The sequence below is a fragment of the Phocoena sinus genome, chromosome 1, assembly GCF_008692025.1.
Source record: "Phocoena sinus isolate mPhoSin1 chromosome 1, mPhoSin1.pri, whole genome shotgun sequence".
In the NCBI taxonomy this organism is placed as follows: Eukaryota; Metazoa; Chordata; class Mammalia; order Artiodactyla; family Phocoenidae; genus Phocoena; species Phocoena sinus.
Genome location: NC_045763.1, coordinates 161968527 through 161986131, shown reverse-complemented (window position 1 = coordinate 161986131; position 17605 = coordinate 161968527). Strand labels below are relative to the sequence as shown.

Genomic DNA, 17605 nt, shown 5'->3' with positions numbered 1-17605 from the left:
CCAATCTCCCAATTTATCCCTCCCCCTGCTTTCCCCCTGGTAACCATGTTTGTTTTTTACATCTGTGACTCTATTTCTGTTTTGTAAATAAGTTCATTTGTACAATTTTTTTAGTCCGCATACAAGCGATATATTTGTCTATCTCTATCTGACTTACTTCACTCAGGATGACAGTCTCTAGGTCCATCCCTATTGCTGCAAATGGCATTATTTTGTTCTTTTTTTAATGGTGGAGTAATATTCCATTGTATATACTTACCGCATCTTCTTTATCTATTCCATTGTCGATGGATATTTAGGTGGCTTCCACATCCGGGCTATTGTAAACAGTACTGCAATGAACATTGGGGTGCATGTATCTTTTTGAATTGTGGTTTCCTCCAGACATATGCCCAGGGGCGGGATTGCTGGATCATATGGTAGTGCTATTTCTAGTTTTTTAAGGAACCTCCATACTGTTCTCCATAATAGTTGTACCAACTTATATTCCCACCAACAGTGTTGGACGGTTAATGGGGGGAATCTTTGCAATAAAAAAGTCAGGTCAGGAAAGAAGGGTGTTTTTAGCACAATAAAGCTGAGGTCATAATTTCATATTTCACATAATTTCATATTTCACAACTTGCAAAAACTAGTTGGGGGGTATTTCTCCAGTAAACTAGACTGGTGGTCTCTGAAGAAAAACTAATGTTTATGGTACTGGGTAATGCTGGTCTTCAGGTACTTTAGAGAAAAGCTAACCCTGGCATTGCTGGTGGAGTGACACTGAACTGGCATAGAAGTACCCAATTCCCTCCTCGCTAAAGCACCACATCCTCTCTCCCCTTCGGCAGAAGCTGGAGCTGATGAAAATCACACCCTCTTCCCAGTGAAGTCTCACCAGGTAGAGTTTGTACATTATGGGAAGGGATGAACTGGGGACTCCATTATCCTATGGGCAGTGGTAGAGGTCACTACGCTGGCAGGGGTTGGAGGAACACAGGCAGTTAAGGGAACAGTTAGCTTAGGAGGGAGAAATGGACACCCCTTGAAGGCCTAACCCAGGGGGCTGGAACTTTCTCTCCTGTGTGGTAAAAGGGAGCCAGTTGCCTACTCAAGGCAAGTTCCCAGTTCTTAGCCCCACCCTGCTTGGGGCAGTTCCTTGAAACTTGTCAAAACCTCCTTAATTCTCTCTCAAAATATACGTTGTACTTAATGTGGAGATGATTGGGGGTGGGGCGTGTGTACAGTATTTGGACTGGTAAGAGTATGTGAACGTTCCTGCAGAGGAGACCCGGCAGCGCAGAGGACCCGGCCAGAGAAGCGCACAGCTGTGCCACCCCGGTCCCGCACGCTCCGCTTCTGCGCTGCGGGTGACACGCTGCCTTAACTCAGGTCCCACGGCCGGGACGGCCTGGACGCCGGGCTCCAGCGTCCATGAAGAACGGTGAAGCTCGGTTCACGTCTGGATTTCATCACAACCCTCTCTCCCCCATTGCAGGCATCAGCATACAACGGTCAATTTTCCTAAGTAGTAATAGTAAACAAGTTTCCAAAATGTTAATTCCTCAAAATCACCTCGGAATAAAGGACAATCCTTTGGCTTGAGTATCTAGTTTTGTGAAAGAGTCACTAAATTGTTCTGATTTCCCTTTTCTCCACCGACATCCCTGGACAGATTTGCAGACCAGAGAGTGGAAACGGTCAAGACAACCGGGGCTCAGGTCTGATATCTCGGGCTGACGAGATTTGGGGCCACTCCGTTTGGGAGGAGGTACTTCCTCAGGGGGCAGTTCCCTGTCTTCCGCTTCTTATCGAGCCGGCCGACCGCCGCAGAGCCCGCTTCCGCTCCTTCCACGTGCTGGCCTGTGCCCGCTACTCCGAGGAGGGCCGGGCCTCCGCAAGGAGCCTTGCTGACAGGGGTATACGACCCCGCACGCACCGGGGCCACTGCTCGGGCGACCCAGCCTGGGACGCGCCCACCGGGCCAACACTCGTAGCCAGAAGAGAAACGCGACATGTGGGCGGGGCCGGGCGCCGGAGGCGGGCCCGCACTCAGCCGGCCCACAGCGCTTCCACCTTCTGTGGGAGTCTTTTGTGGGAACTGGGAGGGGGCCCTCGTTACATAAAGGAGAGCACGGGCCAGCCCGCTGCAGTCACGTCAGTTCCTTCCACTGCCTCCCCTCCAGTCCCGCTCGGAGGCCCGGCGAGCACCGGCCGGGACGTGACATCCAACCGCTGGCCACCGCGGCTGCGCCCGCCGCCTCATCTACCGAAGGGCTAGTTCTCGGGGTGCAGCCGCAACGACCACCCACCCCTGCAGCCCAGCCTTTACCCAGCCTTCCCAACTAGAGGAAAGGGCTGCCGGTAGGGAAGAACGGGAGGGGCCCGCGCGCTGGGGCGGCCTCCCATTGGCTCCTCTCTCTCTGCCCTCCGTCCCGATTGGCCGCGGGTCGAGCGCACGGGCCGTGCACGCTGCCCCGCGCCGCGCGACGTTGGACTGGGGGCGGGAGTGGCGGCGCAGCCAATGGGAGCGGCCTGCGGGGCGGGGCTCCCGGCGCTGGGTCTCTGGGCTAGGGCGAGCTGGTAAACAGATACGGAGTGCATGCCGGGTGTCTACGCTACGGCGAGCGCGCGGAGGCTGCGCGAAGGTGACCGCGGATCCCAGCTTCCTGCAGCCGGGTAAGGCTGCCGCCCACCGCGTGCCCTGGGCGCCGTCTGACTGCGGCCAGATCTGTGCTCACCACCCGCTTGGGCCCTTCTTGTATCCTCAAGTAACAGCGCGGCTTCCCGTTTGCGAGTTTCATTTGCCCCAAGCTCCGGGCGCCCTGCGGCTGTCTCCTACCCCCGTGCCCACCTTAGCCCATACCTGTCTCGGGGAGGGGACGAGGGCCGCGTGCTGGTGCCTTGTCTCTTGGTCGACAGTACTGCTTTCCTGCCTCGCTTTCTCATGATAATATTTCTCTTCACGCCTAGACCCCTTTGCACTGTCTCAGGGGCGCTAACTGCCCCTGGCCCCAGGTTTGTGCCAGGACTTCGACTCGCTTGACCCGAGCCAGCTGTTGGGTTCCACAGTTGGGGGTTTTGGGTGAACTTGGGAAAGAGGACCCTTCTTGGTCCTTTCCTCCGTTGGCTTTTCTTTGGCCCCTCCTCCTACTTCTCCAAACTCCGGGGGTCTTGTGAATGGTTTGGGCTTAATTGCCTAAACTCGTGCCTTTGCCCAGTCTCTGCCCCTCTGCCAAACCCAGGCCAGTTCTCCCATGTGCCTTGTGGGATGGAAAATGCTGCGGGGGCAGGCCTGGATGCTGGAACTCTCCATTTGGACGACAGGTGCCAGTCCTCCGAAGGGTGAGAGACTTAAGTGCAGCCTCTCATCCAGGGTAGGGCCTGCAGCCCATTGGAAAACTTGTCCATGCTCACTTGCACCTTGGGTGTGCGTGACAGAAGACTGAGGAGCTGGGCCTGCCAGGTCTAACTTGTTGCCAAAGGATTTGAGCATGCCTGATGCCAGCCTGCCAGTTGTCATGCTGTGCATGGGTGGGTCATGCTGGCAGGAGGGCCCATCTCCGGAGAAGAAACAAAGCAGGGGCTGGTGGTTCTCAGGAGCAGCATCTTTAAGACTGGTGATGACTTGGGCATTTTCAACTTTGCAAATAATGCAGACAAGGCAGGGTTAGGATTTGGGGCCTGACCTTGGGCAACTCAAAGGAAAAGTGAACTAAGGTGGTGTGAGCACTTACGTGTGTGTCACATAAGACAGCGTTTCTCAACCTTTAGCAACATCCCTGGCCTCTATCCATTAGATGCTAGTAACCCTCCCCCCCCCCACACACACTATTTGTGACAACCAAAAATGTCTCCAGACATTGCCACATGTCTCCTAGAGGACAAAAGCAGCCTTGGTTGAGAACCACTGAAGTAAAACTAAAAAGAGTCTTTCCATTGCTGCCAGAGGCCCCCTAGGACCTGTCCATGACTGGCTGAGAGGTTTTTGTAAAGGGTAGCATCTCTGTCCTAAACCAATGATAGAAGCCCTGTAGGTTGGGCTTTAATGGAGTCCCCCACTCTGCACCTGGGGGGATAGGAGTGAGATAGGAGGTAGAAACCCATGGTCATTTGCTGTGCTTGCTGGGTGCATGGCAGTGACTGGCTGGGTCCAGAGTACAAAAGAAGTGGGAGACTTGTGGTTTCTGTCTTTGGGGACTTTGCAAGACTGTGGGAGATACGCATATGAAATAACCATGGGGCAGTTTTTACATAGTGAGCAAACAAATTTATACTGTCTGAATGCTGGCAGAAAGGCCAATTCAGTTATCCATAAGCGGCTTTTCCAAGGTAATGCTTTGCTCATCCTTACTGATTTGCTGAGATATCTCTTATGTCTTATGATGTGGGAGGGTGCCAGGCCTGGGTCTGCAGGGAGTAAGTGTGTGGCTGCGTTTCAGACATATATGTGGGTGTATGTACATGTGCCATGTACTCCTCCAGGAGAGAGGCTACCCAGGAGCGCAGAATGGACACGTGTACAATATGTACAGTTCTTTTACAGTTGATCGAAGCATCAGAGACAGTGAGCCATTTCTTTTTGTGTGGGGAAAGACACTACTTCTGAGTCTAGATTTTGCCTTCACTGTAACCCAGAATTTATGCCCCAAACCTCAAAGTCCCAAACTGGTGGGGACGCAGAAAAGTGAAGAATGGTGATCATTGTACAGGGCAAGGAAAAACATCTGAAACCCCTACCATGAATTTCTTTTTCTTGTTGTTAATTGATCCTATGGGGATGTATCAGGATTTTCCCATAACATTCCTTGGTTAGTTAGGGTGTCTTTTGGGTGCCCTTTCTTGCCTATAGAGAAGAATCTGGACAGGGAGGTCACTTCTCTTTTCTCAAAAAGAAGTTTACAGGAGTGTATTATTGGGACGCTCCAAACTTGGCACGATAGTTTTCCATCAAGAGCCGTGGATACTGAGTCATTATCTTTGTCAGTTGAAACAAGAGCTGTGTGCAAAATTAGACAGGAATATTTAGAGAGTTGTCTTGATCTGACAGTGGCATCTGGAAATAGTTCCAGCATTCTTGCTAAACAACAGCCAGGAACCTGGGAGAGCCAGTAGAAAGAAGAGCCGTGGGAGAGGGGGAGTGCAAGGGCCCTGCTCCTTGAGGAGTTGCACCTATGTGGGGGATGGGGTCCACCGACTCTGAGGCAGACCCTGATGTGTCTGGGTGGGCTGCTTCCCACACTTTTCAGACCCAAGTGGGTGTCCACTGGTCTGTCCACAAGCATGTTTGTCGTGGGGTTACAGGCTCCTGAGCCCTTGACCTTTTGCTTTGAGGTCAGGGGCCCACAGAATATCTAACATTGGAAATGACCCTGAAAATCTCTTTTTATTCTCCATACTTGGATGTGCTTTATTTTTACTCTGTGCATGTAGAGAAGGATTCATGAGAAAGCTGAGTGTTTTTCACTCACCTTGCCCTTTCAGGGTATTGTAGATTCTGTTGTAGTGAATAGTGACTGAGTTCTTGTCTCCGGAGTCCTCGACTTGCTTTTTTAAAATATCCCATTTCCATCTGGGCCGAGGGAGAGGGGCTGCACTTGCTAGAAACCTGGAAAATCCCTGTGTGCTCTAAGGGTTGGTGCTTCTCCACATCCTGCCCTGAAAAAAAGCCCGCTCTGGAATTGTGGGTTATTCCCTCCTTGTTGAACAGATATTGACTGATTGCCTTGAGCGTGGCATTGGAAATATAAAAGTGAACAATTCCTTGGTTCCCGGACCTCAGGGAGTTGTAATAAGGGGTGTGCAGATACCACCTAAACAGCCTCAGTGTGCAGATCTAGGGCTCCGGGTCTAGATCAGACCACTTCTGGCTGGTGGAAACGGCAAGGCTCTGGGAGGAGAAGGCGTGTTAGCTGGGACTCTGAGCATGAGAAAGATTTCAGCAGGAAGAGGCAGGAGTTTGGAGGGGTGAGGGGCCAGTGCTTCCCAGACGCTCTATGCTGAAGGCCAGGTTTTATTTTTTCCCAGTTTGTTGCAGACCAGCGCTTTTGCAAAACACAGTAAAAATGTTCTGACGGTTCTAAATTGCTGTGAAAATTTCTGAGCCCTTAGTCCTGTTATCTCACCGAGGATGACAATAAGAGTCCAAGGACCATTCTTTTTGGTCCAGGCAGTGGGTTCTTCGAGCAGAGGCATTGGGGTGGCTGAGTGCCTGGTAGGGGTGAGTGCAGTCTGGCCGGAGGGTAGGGAGTGGCAGGGGAGCAGTGGGAGGCTGGGCAAGGGAGCAGAGTGGGGTGAGTCCCCCACCCCATTTCCTGTTGAAGCAGCTTGTCTGATCTGCCCTTAGGAGTTTAGGATAGTCTGAGCAGCATTGCTGCCACTGGGCTTCCGTAGGGTCGGGGTGGCGGGGGGGCAGGAGGGCTTTGGCATAGGGCTCCTGGCAATTTTCAGCTGACAGTTCAGTTCAGGCCAGAAAGGGTTCCCTGGGCGCCCACAACTCAGCTGCAGCCTAGTGGGCTCTGACAGAGAGGGAGGTGGCTCCCTGCCCTGGCATGTGCACAGTGGACGTGGGTACCTGTGGGTACTGGCAGACCGTGCAGGACCTAGGGCGGGTGCAGTCCTCTGCTGTGGGAACCCAGGGCGCAGCGGTGCTGGTTCTGCTGGAAAAGGGCTGGGAAACCGCCTTCCTGTGCTGGGAGGTCTAGGAGCTAGGGCCTGAAGGAGGAACAGGTTTCCATGGGAGAGAAGGATCTGAAGCTGACGTCTGAGCAGGGAGGGGCAAAGGTGGGCGCTGCTGTGGGGAGGAGAGGGGAGGGCACTCAGGCGGGCAGGCTGTGCAGAATGGGTCTTGGAATGGGTCACTTTGAGGGGTCAGGGTGGATGGGGAGGGAGACCCGTGAGGCGGCCTGTGAGAAGCGAAGGCAGCCTGAGTCCCAGGTGGTGGGTAGTGGGGAGGTGGAATGAAGGCGTAGATTCAAGAGATTATAAATCTGTGCAGGTGGACTCTCTAGAATAAGTTACTGCTTGGCCGCTGGGCTGAGATTTCTAGTGGAGGGAGGGGTGGGGACTGTTTGGGGTGGATGGTGGTGTCACCGCTGAAAACAGAGGGGGCAGAGCTGGGCTGGCGGCAGGAAGACGGTGATGTTAGTTTTAGACGGGAAGGGGTTGAGGTGCCTCCGGGACTTTTTTCCTATCCTTTTTTATTAAGGTACAATTTGCATACAGTAAATTCACACTTTCTAGTGCGTGGTTGTGCCATTTGACAAATGCATATAGTCATGTAACCATTACCACAGTCAAGGTCCAGAACGGTTCCGTCCTCCCCGCCCCCCGGGTTCCCTGTGCCCCTTCATCGGTGCCTGTGGGACTTGGAGGGAGAGACGTGGCGTGTGTGTAACTGGATTTGTTCTAGAATTGGGCCAGTGGTTGAGATGGCCTGCCCAGCCTGGGAATGGGATGCACGGTCCTGGGGGAGCTGCCAGCCCGTGGGGAGGCTGAAGCAGCCCAGGGGACAGCGTAGAGAGCAGGGAGGATGGGGGCTGGGGACCAGGCCTGGGGACTCCTGTGGAGGTGGAGGGGGGGAAGGGGAGCTGGTGAGGGAGGTTGAGATGAGGGGCCGGGTGAGACATGGCAACCCAGCAGAGGATTTCAGGGGAGAGGGTGGGACCCGCGGGAAAGGCTGAGGAGGGTGGTGTTGACTCAGGTGGGTGGTGTTGACTCAGGTGGGTGGAGCCATCAGGTGGCCGTGGTGAGTGCCACAGCGGGAGAGCTCGGGGTCGGGGCAGCCTGTGCTGAGGGAGAAGGGAAGGCAGGTTTGGCCGGGATGAGGCTGAAGGAGAAGCAGAGTCAACGGGAGGTTTTTCAGTATTTGGTACATGAAAGCCGAGAGCGGGGTTTGTGGGCTTGAGGGGGAAAGCTTTTGTGGAAGGAGACATTGAAAGCAAAATGAAAAATAGGTCCGGGGCAAAGTCCTAAAGGAGGAGGGAGAGGGAGGAGGGGAACGGCCAGTGCGGGGAGGAGATAGGATGGGAGGAGAGGCGAGGGGAGGGCTGAGACCGGACCGAGGGTTGAGGGTGAGCACATCTGATTGCCTCTGTTTTGAGGAAACAAGAGGTCAGTTGCAGTGAGTGAGGCCCTCTGCTTGATGTGAGAGGGGGAGGCTGGGCTGGGGGTGGCGCTTGAAGGGGAAGCCGGGCTCCTGCCAGCCTCTGAGGAGGGGTGTGTGTGTGTGTGCGTGCGCGCGTGTGTGTACGTGTGTGTGCGCGTGCGTGTGTAACGGGGCAGGATGGGTTTCCTGGCCGTCTGAGAAGGGGCGCGCTCCCTGCCCCCCCGCCCCCCGCTGGATTTTCCCAGAGGTGTTTGCTGGCCTGGGAAACACCTCACCACCCCCCGGAGAAGCAGGTCTGCCCCTCCGCACTTGCTATTTTCATAGAACGTCTAGAAGGGTTAGTACTCAGATTCTTTTGTGTATGATTCTTTCTAGAACCTGTTAAATCCCAATTCTCAGCACAGCCCTTCTGTGCTCAGGGTAAACGGCCGTGTCCTAATCTCTGGGAACTGGAAATCATCTAGGTCAATCACCTTGTTTTACACATGAGGAAACGGGGAAACTCAGGCCCAAGGGAGAGCGGATGTGCCCAGGGTCACATGTGGCTGGTGCCCAGGGTGGGCCTGGAACCCGGGCCTGGCTGGCCACCCTCCTCCGTCAGCCTCATCGTAGTACCCTTGTTGTCTGGGAACTGGAGGACCTGATGGCAATGATCCTGCCGTCTGCCGGGCGGGATGGGAGGTCCTGGGGTCTGTTCACACATCCAGAACTTCTACATTAAATCCAGATCCTGGGGTCAAGCTGGTGTTTGCTTTCCGTCTGGCATGTTTTGTCTGCGTTTGGCCCGGGTCCTGGCTCAGGAGAGGGTGAAGGTAAGAATAGGTTGCCCTGTGACCTGCAGGTGGTTACTGTTTGACAGGTGCTGGAGCAAACATCTCCCCATCTGTCTGAGATCGAAAAAGCAGTTTGTGGCTCTTGCCCCCTAATGTGTTTACAGCCAGCATTTGGTAGAGCAAGGGCTGGGCACCACGTATAGGTCAGACCTGCTGTGCCCCTGTTCCAGCCCGCATGAGCTCACCGGCAGCCAGGCCTGCTGTCTTTTGTCCCTCTTCCCTCTCACTCTTCTTCTAAGCAAGGAGTGGGACCTAGCAGAGGACGCAGTAGAGGTGCTGCATCCTGGGTGTGCCGCCACCTCTCCCTCCCAGTGTCTGTGTGCGCATGTGAGCAGGCTCCGGGCCCCTGTGAACGATGCTTTTCCTCCATTCTCCCTCTTCTGCCCTCACCCCATTTAACACAGGGTGCTGCTGCCGCCGTGTCCATGGCTCTGGATGGTGGCGGTTTCAGGGTGATTGGTGACAGAAAGAGCGTTTCCCAGATGCTAGCATCCCTGGTGTCTCTTGGGTTCTGGGTTCTAGAAGAGGGAGCTTGAGAAGCTGGGGAGCCCCTGGGCGCCCGTGGGTATTAAACTGCTGGTATGGACATGGTACAGCACCAACCCTCAAGGGGAGTATAGGTCTGGGTAAGAGATCCTCTCTCCAGGAGCACACCATGCAGCCTGGGAGATGGGACAGGTACTCTAAGAGTCATATAGGGCATGGCAGGGTGACCTTAGGCCATTAAGAGATGAGGGACTTTAGAGGACAAGAAGTGACTTTAGGATGGGGGGCAGACCCTATGGAGCGTCTAACATTCCATCAGGATGGGTAGGATTTTGGCAGAGGAAAGGGTGTCCCGGGGGAGGAGGTGGGAGCAGCACGTGGAAGTAGGAAAGTGTGTGTGTGTGTGTGTGTGTGTGTGTGTGTGTGTGTGTGTGTGTGTGTGTGTTGGGGCATGAGCCATTCTGGCTGAAGCGCTGGTGTGGGGTGGAGATAGTAGGAAATGAAAGCTGGAAAGATGTCTTGGCGTCCACAGTGAAGGGCCTTGAAGGCCAGGCCTGGGCCCGTGGCCTTAGTTCTGCCAGCAAAGGAGAGTGGAGGTCAGCGAGGAGACAGTCGCTTCCTCCTCTGAACATCCTCTTCTCATTTCTCTTCCTGAGTATTGTTGTCTGTCTAGGGTCGTCCCTCATAGGGTTAACTCACTGGTCTTAAAAACTATTGGGGTTTTGCGTACGCTTGTAGTGCCAGAGGGTTGCACGGGACCTCGGTGGCAGGACCCGTTAATTTAATGTCTGCACCAGTGACGTGCACAGGTGTCCGTGCCTGGCCTGTGTGTGGTGTTTGGGGGTGCTGCTGATGGAGGCAGGTTCTGGGAGTCAGCGTGGCAGGACTGGGGGCCACGTACCCAACAGCTCCTTCTGGAGGCGCACGCCCAGAGTGGACTCAGTGTGGGGCTCCTGCCTCTTTCTCCCACTTACGTCTGAGACAGAACCGGGGTGGGATCGCTGGTGCTGAGAAGCCTAACACTCTCAACCTGGTAGCTGAGGAGCTTTCCAGAAAGGGAGTTTGGCCAGGTGGCCTTTGAGAGCCCAGTCAGCTCCTGGATTTTTATGACTTATGATTTTCTGCAACCAGGTGGACACACTTTTCAGGGCACGAACCTTGCCGTGTTTCCAGGAGAGTGACTTTTTTTCTTTTTTCTAAGGCATTTCTTTTTTTTTTTTTTTTTTTTTAATTATTTTACTTATTTATTTTTGGCTGTGTTGGGTCTTCGTGGCGGTGCGCGGGCTTCTCTTATTGCGGATCACGGGCTCTAGGCGCACAGACTTCAATAGTTGTGGCTCACAGGCTCAGTAGTTGTGGCTCACGGGCTTAGTTGCTCCACGCCATGTGGGATCTTCCCGGACCAGGGCTTGTACCCATGTCCCCTGCATTGGCAGGCGGATTCTCAACCACTGCGGCACCAGGGAAGCCCCCAGGAGAGTGACTGTTGTTACTGACCTGGGGGCAGGTTTCTTATCTGCTCACTTCCTAGGCTGCAGGAGGAAAGGACTTGAGCCTGGGGTCAGACAGGCATGGATGGGCCTGCCCCTGACAGCACTGGGACTTAGAGGAGATTTCTTTACCTGGGAGCTGAGTCTCATCAGTAGATGGGGACAGTAATACCTCACAGGGCTGCTGTAGGATTAGGACTAATAAAAAGTGATACACACAGAAGGGGAGTAATAACTGGTAGCTGTTCTTGTTTTTAATACTATTTCACTGAAATATTTAATCTGAAGTGAAAGTGTTTTGAAAGATTAAGAATGTAAGAACTGATGAGGAGCATTTTGAGGGGTGCGGGCTCTTACTTGGACGTTGCGGTACCCCAGGCCGTGCACAGTGCCTGGCATGTAATGTAAGTGCTCCATAATGCTTTCAGTGTTGAACCGAGCCTGGGAAAGAGGCTGGTAGACGAATGGGGCATATTTATACTGAAAGCAGGCAGGACTCTGTCATCAGGAACAAGAATGTGTCTTGAGCTGCCCATGGGATATGCGAGAACCTACCACAGCACCTGGCACTTAGCTGGCACTCAGTACCACTTGTGGAGTGACTAAGTTATTTTAGATGAATGATCTGGAAATTATTCTAGAATATCGCCCCTCTTCCCAACCCAATGATGTATCTTTTAAAAATAGCCACTGCATTAGTTTCCTATTGCTGCTATAACAAATTACCACAAATTCAATGACTTAAAACACCACAAATTTATTATTTTACAGCTCTGGAGGTCAGAAGTCTGAAATGGGTATCACCTGGCTGAAATCAAGGAGTCAGCAGGGCAGATTCTCTCTGGAGGCTCAAGGGCAGAGCCCCTCCCCTTGCCTTTCTAGCCTCTCGGGGCTGCTTGCATCCCTTGGCCGTGGTTCCTTCCTCACAACTGCATTACTCCACTGTCTGTCTTTGTCACATCTTTCTCTCCCTCTTCTGACTCAGATCCTCCTGCCTCTCTCTCTCTCATAAAGACCCTTGATTACATTGGGCCCAGGTGGATAATCCCCCCCATCTCAAGATCTGTAGCGTAATCACCCTTTCAGCAGTCCCTTTTGCCACATAAGAGAACATAGTCACAGGTTCTGGGGATTAGGGTGTGAACATCTCTGGGGGGCCACCAGTCAGCCTCCCAAAGCCACCCACAATAATTTGGCCAGATTTAAACACAACCCCTTAAATATCTGATTTTAGTTTAAGATAAACTCCTCAACTACAGCTCCAGGGTTCCCCACTAGGGTTCTTATTCACCTACCTGTGTGACAGTACAGATGACACTTGTATTTGTGTGGTCAGGGTCTGTCTGTGTGTGGAGGTAGGTGGGGAAAGAGTCAGAGGTGTGTGAGATTTGAGCCTCCCAAGGGGCTTATTATTGGAAAGACTTCTGTGTGCCAAAGATAACCTACAAAACGGGGCAGAATCTGACCAGCAGTGGAAAATTTACATCAGCTGATGGGAAGACAAAATCATAAGAGCCAAGAGTAAGTTAGGGCCTGATTAGAAATGTGTCCTTGAATATATATGACATGTTCATACATTTCAAAGTACTTCTGCCTCTCTTATTTAGATTGGACATAATAAGAACTTATGCTGTCGTAATATCCAGGTGAGGAAACAGATTATAGGAAACGGGTTCAGGGACAGACGGGTTCAGGGACAGGCCTGGAGTGGCCTGGCCGGTGGAGCAGAGCTGATGCACAGGCCCGGAGGCAGGCCCCATTCAGTTTTAGAAGTGCAGGGATGAAAGGTTGGTGTGAGAGGGAAGGAATTGGAGCAGCGCTTACATGGCACAGGTGTAAGCGGAGGCTGGACGGGAGGCCTGGGTCCCAACTTCAGACTCAGGAGTTTGGAGCTTATCCTCTAGAAAACTACGAGCCATTTGAGCCGGGGCTTAACATGATGAAAATGGATTTGGAAAAGGTTAATCTGGCAGCAGATGGGCTGTAGCCTGGAGACAGGGAACTTGTGGGGGTCAGAGGGGTGCTGTTGTCTCCTCTGAGAGTGGTGTTGACCATGGTGAGGATTACCGGCGGTATTTATGTCCTGGTTGTCTAGGCACGCCAAGCAGGCCGCCAGCACACCAGACCAGCTCTCCTGAACGATGCCTCACACCACAGCTGAATCAGCCTCACTGGCCCCCGAGAGGGGGCGAGTCTGCTCTCCCCGAGTCAGATCTGGTACAGTACCCAGCCCGGGTGCTGGGGTAGAAATCGGTAAGAGGGTTGTCCCCACTGGTCTCACCAGGTCTGAGTGACTTGCTGAGTCCTTCCAGAGCGTCCGTGTGGTCTTAATAATGATCATGTCGGCTAATGGTTTTGAGCACCTACTGTGTGCCAGGCACTTGGGGTCCTAAGTACTGTTATATGGATTATCTAACCCACTCCTCTTGAGAACAGATGAGGGAAACTCAGTTGCAAAGATGAGCTTAAATGACTGCTTAGGTTCGCAGCAGAGTCAGGATTTGAACCTGGGGCGCCCAACTCCAGAGCATCTTGACTGCTTCATGTATCACTTCCTGAACGAAATCTTTTTTAATGTTCTAAGCAGAAAACTTGGGTGGGTTTTTGGTCAGAAAATGAAATTGCCCTCAGGACCCCGTGCTTGGCAGGTTGGTATTTGTAATCAGTTACGTTTGCTCCCCAGTGGGAGGAAAGACCACTTGGGACCGTCTGTGCTACTCACCTGTGCAGTGGCGTCCGGGCCCATGCAGGTTCATACACAGCATTGGGTTTCTCTCTGGATTATCAGTAGAGGCTGGAACTTCTCCTTCTGCTGCACTTTTATCTCCCCCTCCCTGGCCCCAGCACAGTGCCCACCTTGGGGCAGCACACCAGGGAATCCTAAGAATGTCCTCTTCTTTTTTTAAATAAATCTATTTATTTATTTATTTATTTTGGGCTGAGTTGGGTCTTTGTTGCTGTGCGCAAGCGGGGGCCACTCTTTGTTGCGGTGCGCAGGCTTCTCATTGTGGTGGCTTCTCTTGATGCAGAGCACGGGCTCTAGAGGCGCGTGGGCTCAGTAGTTGTGGCACATGGGCTTAGTTGCTCCGCGGCATGTGGAGTCTTCCCGGACCAGGGCTCGAACCCGTGTCCCCTGCACTGGCAGGAGGATTCTTAACCACTGCGCCACCAGGGAAGCCCCTCATTGTGGTGGCTTCTCTTGATGCAGAGCACGGGCTCTAGAGGCGCGTGGGCTCAGTAGTTGTGGCACATGGGCTTAGTTGCTCCGCGGCATGTGGAGTCTTCCCGGACCAGGGCTCAAACCCGTGTCCCCTGCATTGGCAGGAGGATTCTTAACCACTGAGCCACCAGGGAAGCCCCTAAGGAATGTCTTCTTAATTACCCATTGGGTTGAGAATGAAGGCTTGCAGTCTAGGACATCAAAACACACTCTTATTTGTTTTCTCCTTTTATCTGTTAAATGGTTGCCTGGCTCCTGAGCCATGATAGATTCGAGTTCTAGCTCTACTTGTTATTCATTGTGTGACTTTCGGTAAGTTACTTAACCTCTCTGTGCCTTAGTTCCTTCATCTGTAAAATGGGCAAAATAATAGTACTTACCTTTTAAAAATGAGTCAGGTAATACACATAGAACACTTAGCACACGGCCTGGCATATAATAAACTCCCAGTAAATAATAGCTGCTATCGTTATCATCACATTGTGCTGGTTTTCTGCTTCTCACAGAATAAAAATGTTTGGGGAACTGGTGAAATTCATTGGAGGAGAATGTCAGAGTGCCTGCTATTCAACAAGCTCTTGAGTGTGTTAGCGTAAGAGTGTATATGTTTTAAATGGTTCCAAGAAAAATCCCAATAGTCCAGAAATGGCTTTTGGAGGAACATGAAGTCCTTAGCCCAGGAGACAACTTGAGGTCCAGAAACGAACTCCTTTCCTTACAGGGCACAATTCCACTGTGCCGCCCCACAGTAGTGGACATCGTGTCTGCCTGTGTCTCCCCTCCAACCGCCCCCCCCGCCAGAACTCGGCTGCCCTGTTCTAGGTGACCCAGTAAAAGGTGGTCACCACAGAGCCCTCCCTTTGTCCCTGGGGCCTCTGGGTGGTGGGCAGCTCTGTGCCTGGTGAGGTACCCATCTTTTGGGGTCAGGAGCAGAGCTATAACGGGGGTGTCCTCACCCCAACACCAGCCTTTTTGGGCTGCTCTGATATAACTCTAGTGACCTTTCTGGATTTCCTGGGACAGTTGTGGTTACATTTTACTCTGTTGCCCTAGAATAAGGGTTAACAAACTTTCCTTGAAGAGCCAGATGGAGAAAAAAAAGAGCCAGATAGGAAATATTTTAGGCTTTGTGGGCCATAGTTCTCACTTGCAACTGCTCAATCGTGCTGTTATAGCTTAAAACCAAACCAAACCAAACCCCAAAACCCCAAACAGCGTTAGATAATGCATATGTAGATGAATGAGCTGTTGCCAGTACCTAAATGAATGAGCAAGGCTGTGTTCCAGTAAATGCTTATTTACAAAAACAGGCAACAGGGCTGAATTTGGCCCCATGGTTTGCTGACCCCTGATCTAAAAGGGCACCAGTCATGTTACGGAAAAACCCAAACAAATTTTTTGCCAACCCATACATGTCTTAACTTTCGGTTCAGAAAAATGTGATCACTGCACTTACTACATTATTCTAAACTAGGATCCTGTTTTGGGGAAAGTACCGTTAATTATTTCTATCTTTTAACACAGGGGCCAGCATTAGACCTGCCTCTGCCAAGTGGTTTTCTCACCATTTTCTGAGAAGCACAGTTGAGCCTCTTTCCCAAAAGTGGGGTGGACGTGTTCCACCTTCCTGGTGGCCTGTCAGGGGCAGTTGTTTGCTGATGAGGGACAGTGGCTAAAGGGTGTAGAGAGGTAGTATTTATAGCTCTCTGATTTGCTATCTAACCCTCTGCCCATCCTGCCCAGGACAAACGCTTCAGGGATCTGGGATAGTTTCTTTAAATCACACCTTTGTGTGCTTGCTTTTATTTTTTTATTTTAACAACAGATATTTAAGATTATTTTTATATAACTTATTTTCTGTTATAAAAGTAGTACATGTTCTTTGTAGAAAATTTTAGGAAATAAAATAATAAGAATCTATCACCCCACCACCCAGAGAAAACCACTGTTCCTGTTTTGCATGCTCTGTTTCTATCATCCATCTCCCTCCCTCCCTCCCTCCCTCCCTCCCTCCCTCCCTCCCTCCCTCCCTCCCTCCCTCCCTCCAAAATAAAGGATAATACTGTTTTGTAACCTGCGTTTTTCCTACATGGGAATATATAGTAAACTTGCTTATTTGTCAATAAATACCTTCCACAGTGTCATTTTAGATGGCTGCATAGCAGTCCATCTAATGGGTGTACCACTATTTATGTAGCCAGTCTTAGACAATGTTGTCATTTACATTCTTGTGGCTGCGTTATCTATCACACATCCACTCTTAAGGAAATGCAGTTTGACAGAATTTGGCTGGATGCTTAGATAACTTTCAGGCAGGATGGCCTGGGAAGGAGACAGGGAAAGGGGACTTTAGTGGTAGACATGCAGGTTTGGGGCATTCCAGAGGTGACTTGCAGCTGTGGGGAATGAATGACCCTAGTGGCCTGTCTCTCACCGTAGAAGATTGACTCACCAGGCCTGGCTGGGGCTGACTGACAGGGGAGGGGAAGGCTATGAGGTGGGGTTTGAGGGGGGACAGAGGCTCTTTATATCTTCCCCTGGGTTCTTCTTCATGTTTTTCGTTGCCTTTGAAAATGGATATGTATTAGGATGTTTCTGAACCTGCTGCCAGACGAACCCGGAAGCCAGACCTCACTATGTAGAAGCCTGGAGTGCCTGAGATATTTGAGTGATGGGCCCTGGGGTGTGCTTTTAAAGGCCGAGGCGAAGGGCACATCTAAAGAAATTCATGGATTTTTGGTTCAGAAGTCTTAAGTCTTTCCCCTAACACATATACTCTTCTGAGTCCTTGGAGGAAACAGTCGACTGTATTTCCTTTTTCTAAGAGGAAAAGAAAAAAAGAAAAATTTCAAGAATGTAAAGGAACTTTCCAGTGTCCACACAGACTGTTCATGCCCAAAGTAAAAAGATTGTCCTTGGCTGGGAGGGGGCAGAGGGCCACCTGTGAGCCCCTGCCCTGGGGCCTCCCGGATATCATTAAAGAGTTCTTTCCCGGGAGTACTAAAGTGACAATCTTGAGATTCCTTTGGTGGCTGGTTCTGTGGGTCATTGTCTTTAAGCCCATTCATTTCCGATGTTCTTTTTCAGTTTCTTGAGGGAGTAGTGGGAAAGGAAGGGGCAGGTGGAAGGTTTCCACTTAAGGACAAAGCCAGACTTTTGGGGAGGGAGTAGCAGGGAGAAACTTTTAGGAAAGGATCCCTGTTTAGACTTGCTGCCTGACCTTGGGCTTGGGCCACCTCTGTTCCCTTTTCCCCTCTTCCTCCAGAACAGGGTTCTTAAGGTACGTTTCTAGGACCACCAGCAGCAGCAGGTGGGAATTTGTTAGAAATAGAGGTTTCCAGGCCCCATCTTAGACCTACAGAATCAGAAACCCAGGGCGGCGGTACAGCGGTCTGTGTTTCAGCAAGTCTCCCGAGTGGTTCTGATGCCCACTAAAGCCTGAGAACCCTGCCTCAGACCAGGCTCCTAAGAGACCTTTGATTCCATA

The 17605-nt window shown here is 51.7% G+C and overlaps 1 protein-coding gene across 6 annotated transcripts in view; it reads left to right on the top strand.

Annotated features, from left to right (window-relative positions):
- The first annotated feature begins 2111 nt into the window (after nucleotides 1-2111).
- Nucleotides 2112-17605, top strand: part of COQ8A (coenzyme Q8A) — a 50685-nt gene continuing 35191 nt past the window's right edge. For 2 of the 6 annotated variants that reach the window (XM_032648942.1, XM_032648980.1), the window contains exon 1: nucleotides 2514-2661. The gene's annotated coding sequence lies outside the window, so the exon portion shown is untranslated. Of the gene's footprint in view, nucleotides 2347-2513; nucleotides 2662-7752; nucleotides 7853-8072; nucleotides 8095-17605 lie in introns of those variants that run through there. The other 4 variants (XM_032648951.1, XM_032648990.1, XM_032648946.1 and 1 more) reach the window with 4 other exon arrangements.